Source organism: Schistocerca serialis, chromosome 2, assembly GCF_023864345.2.
Source record: "Schistocerca serialis cubense isolate TAMUIC-IGC-003099 chromosome 2, iqSchSeri2.2, whole genome shotgun sequence".
In the NCBI taxonomy this organism is placed as follows: Eukaryota; Metazoa; Arthropoda; class Insecta; order Orthoptera; family Acrididae; genus Schistocerca; species Schistocerca serialis.
The window spans coordinates 380725782-380729765 of NC_064639.1; the positions used below are offsets into that span (position 1 = coordinate 380725782).

General features: G+C 43.9%; 1 non-coding gene across 1 annotated transcript; it reads right to left on the reverse strand.

Moving 5' to 3' along the window:
* Window positions 1-3499: 3499 nt before the first annotated feature.
* Window positions 3500-3574, reverse strand: Trnaw-cca (transfer RNA tryptophan (anticodon CCA)). The gene has a single exon. It is a non-coding gene; the product is annotated as a tRNA-Trp (tRNA).
* Window positions 3575-3984: the final 410 nt, after the last annotated feature.

Genomic DNA, 3984 nt, shown 5'->3' on the forward strand with positions numbered 1-3984 from the left:
GTAAATCAAATAACGTAAGAGTTTTTCCAACACTGTCATTCATAATTTTTCAAAGGGGAAGTTTCACGTTGTCCACAGCATTGTCCGTGGTGTGAGGTAATGCCTCACATTTGGTATTCTCAGTACACTGTTGACACTGTGCATATTGGATAGTGAATTCTGTAACGATTTCCGAAGTGGAATGTCCCACCCGTGTAGCTGCAGTTACCATTCCGCGTTCAAAGTCTGTCAGTTCCCGTCGTGCGCTCGTAATCACATCGGAAACCCTTTCACATCACATCACCTGAGCACAAAGGACAGTTTTGCGAATGCACTGCCCTTTTACACCTGTGTACACAATACCGACGTCATCTGTATATGTACATATCGCTATCCCATGACATACGTCACCTCAGCCTATAATGAAATTTTCAAACGACATGTTTATCTTTCTTAACTTCGGCTGTTTTTAATAATTAGTTCTGATGATGAGTGAGGTCCTCCTCCTTGCATTTTCCTTGGATCCCAGGACTTCGCTCCCTGCTGAAATTGCTTGCAGCACTGTGGTGTTTTTACACAAGGTCAGCATTTCTGTTCAGCTAAGCCACAAGTCGTTTCCTTCCTTGTTACACGAGATGATATATGTTTCATGACTCCTATTATTACGTTGGCACCCGGAATTTGGCAGCAAGGCTCTCCACGATGGCTTGGTTCAAATGGCTCTGAGCACTATGGGACTTAACTTCTGAGGTCATCAGTCCCCTAGAACTTAGAACTACTTAAACCTAACTAACCTAAGGACATCACATCCATGCCCGAGGCAGGATTCGAACCTGCGACCGTAGCGGTCGCGCGGTTCCAGACTGTGGCGCCTAGAACCGCTCGGCCACACCGGCCGGCCACTCTCCGCGATGAAAGTCGTCTGTATTGTAGAATATCTGCGACGCTCTCGCGCTGATCAAAGAAACCATGTAGCTCTTCAAGACAAGAAGTGGTCCAGGAAGAGGATCCTAAACCTCCTCTCCCCTTAAATACCACCGCAGTTACTTTCAAACTCGTTCCCTGTTTGCAGAAATTAGAGAACAACTGTCTCTTTCCTGTTTTCTACGAATGAAACGGATGACTGATGACCTTCCTCTCTTTATTCCATAAGGTTCGAACTTATACATGTGTGAAGCACGACGTCCACAATCATATGGTTTATTGTATCAAATGAAGCATCATCTAATTGTCCGCCTCCGAAACCGAATCACCAGCACTACAGATCCTCATGAGGTAGATTTAGGTACGATTCACGGTACCGCAAGGGATTTTCCCTTGGTAGGAGGACTGGACAGTGTGCATACAGCTTGGTAATGCCAACTGAGGAGCTAACTGGATTGAGAGCTAGCGGCCGCGCGGATTGGCCACGACGTTAGAGGCGCCGTGTAACTGACTGCGCCCTCCGGCCGGAGGTTCGAGTCCTCCCTCGGGCGTGGGTGTGTGTGTTGTTCTTAGCATAAGTTAGTTTAAGTAGTGTGTAAGTCTAGGGACCGATGACCTCAGCACTTTGCACGCTTAGAAATTCACACACATTTGACATTTTTTGAGAGCTAGCGGCTCCAAGGTTGGGACGTCAACAACGGCAGGGAGAGTGGTGTTCTGACCCCGTGCCCCTCCATAACATGAATGTCTGAGGATGAAGCGGCGGTCGCTAGATCATTCCGTGGTCTTCAGGGCTTGATCGCGGGATTTCCTTTTCCTTTTTATCTATTAATTATATTCGACATTTTTAATAAATAGTGGTAAAATTTTGCTGATTGCTGTATCATAAACAAATACTGTATTTTTCCCGTAAGAGTAGTTTCCTTAGATATTGTTACTAAATCGCTCAACATACGAAGACACTGGACTAGACGGTATATCTGTACGATTCAGTACAGCTAATGAGAAAGAACTGGCATCATCAACTTTTGTAGTCCTTCCTTCCTCAGTTGCGTGTAATATTACGGTATATTGATAATTTTTACTTATGGACCGTCTGACAGCTGGCATCAGTTTAGCGCAGATCGCTGGGGCAACTTGCCGATCTTTACATCTTCATCCACACTCTGTAAAACACTGTGAAGTGCATGGCAAAGAGTACCAATTATTAGAAGACAGAGTACCAGTTATTAGAAGTTTCCCCGTTCCATTCACGTATGAAATGCGGGAAGAATGACAGTTCCGTGCAGTAATTAATCTAGCGTAACTAATCAATACATTAAATTAAGTATTACCAATGTCAAGACAACACATTTTTAACGGACTTAACCATACACGCAGAAGGTATAAAGCGAAGAACTGTCACAGCATAGCTACGTCATATTTCCGCCTCTTGCTTCTTCCATTAAATACACTTTTAAATTTAAATTAAAATACATCCACAAGCTATTATGTATCTCATTACTATCGTTATTTAAGTTACCAACTAGTTTAAACAAAATTTCTTACATGCATTTGTACTGGTGCTGCTGCTCGCAGTGTGGTTTCAGTTCTCTGAGACTGGACGCGTGTGTGCAAGTTGCGCTTGCGGAGTGTGTGTCTATGTGCGTGTGCGTGTGCATGTGCACGTGTGTGTGTCTACTGCTGACAAAGGCCTTAATGGCCGAAAGCTATAATTGTGTGATTCTTTTTGTTGTGCCTATCGCGACTCAGCATCTCCGCTATATGGTGAGTGGCCACTTTCCTTCTCTGGTATTGTCACATTCCATCCTGGATTTTCCATTGTCTGCTATAAACATAAATTTTTTAAAAATATTTATTTTTCGTAAAAAATTTTCAACAAAAAAACAAATGTACTAAAAATAAAACTGAATTTGTGTGACAGAACATGTAAAATCACACAATGTACGAGCTGCTATATAATAACAGGCAGCAGGTCCTTACTCAATAAATAAATAAATAAGTAATTAATCTAATCTTGACCTCACAATTCCTATGGGAGCAATATGTAGTGGGTTGTCATCATCTAAAGCTAGTTCCTGAAATTTTGCAAGTAAGCTTTCTAGGGATACTTTCCGCCTATCTTCAAGTGTCTGCAAGTTCAATTCTTTCACCGTCTCTGTGACACTCTCCCGCAGTTCAAAAAAACCTTCGACCATTCGTGCTGCCCTTCTTTATATACGTTCAGTGTTCCGCGTCAGTCCTACCTGGTATGGGTCCCAAACACATGATCAACCCTATCTGGTACGGATCTCACACACTTGAGCAATATTCAAGGATGGGTCGCACGAGTGCTTTATAAGCAACAGCCTTAGTAAACCAATTGCACTTCCCCAGAATTCTTCCAATTAACTTAAGTCAGCCAGGCATTTGTATGCTTTTACCAGCTACAATTTGATATTGTAGTCATAGGACACTACGTTTCTTTGTTTTATGAAGTGCATAGTTGCCAATCTCTGCACTACTTTGAAGTCTTATCAAGGTCTGACAAAATGTATGTGCAGCTTCTTTCGGACTGTATTTCATTGTAGATAAACTTCCTGGCAGATTAAAACTGTGTGTCCGACCGAGACTCGAACTCGGGACCTTTGCCTTTGGCGGGCAAGTGCTCTACCAACTGAGCTACCGAAGCACAACTCAGGCCCGGCACTCACAGCTTTACTTCTGCCAGTACCTCGTCTCCTATCTTCCAAACTTTACAGAAGCTCTCCTGCGAACCTTGCAGAACTAGCACTCCTGAAAGAAAGGATATTGCGGAGACATGGCTTAGCCACAGCCTGGGGGATGTTTCCAGAATGAGATTTTCACTCTGCAGCGGAGTGTGCGCTGATATGAAACTTTCTGGCAGATTAAAACTGTGTGCCCGACCGCAGGAGAGCTTCTGTAAAGTTTGGAAGGTAGGAGACGAGGTACTGGCAGAAGTAAAGCTGTGGGTACCGGGGGTGAGTCGTGCTTCGGTAGCTCAGTTGGTAGAGCACTTGCCCGCGAAAGGCAAAGGGTTCGAGTCTCGGTCGGGCACACAGTTTTAATCTGCCCGGAAGT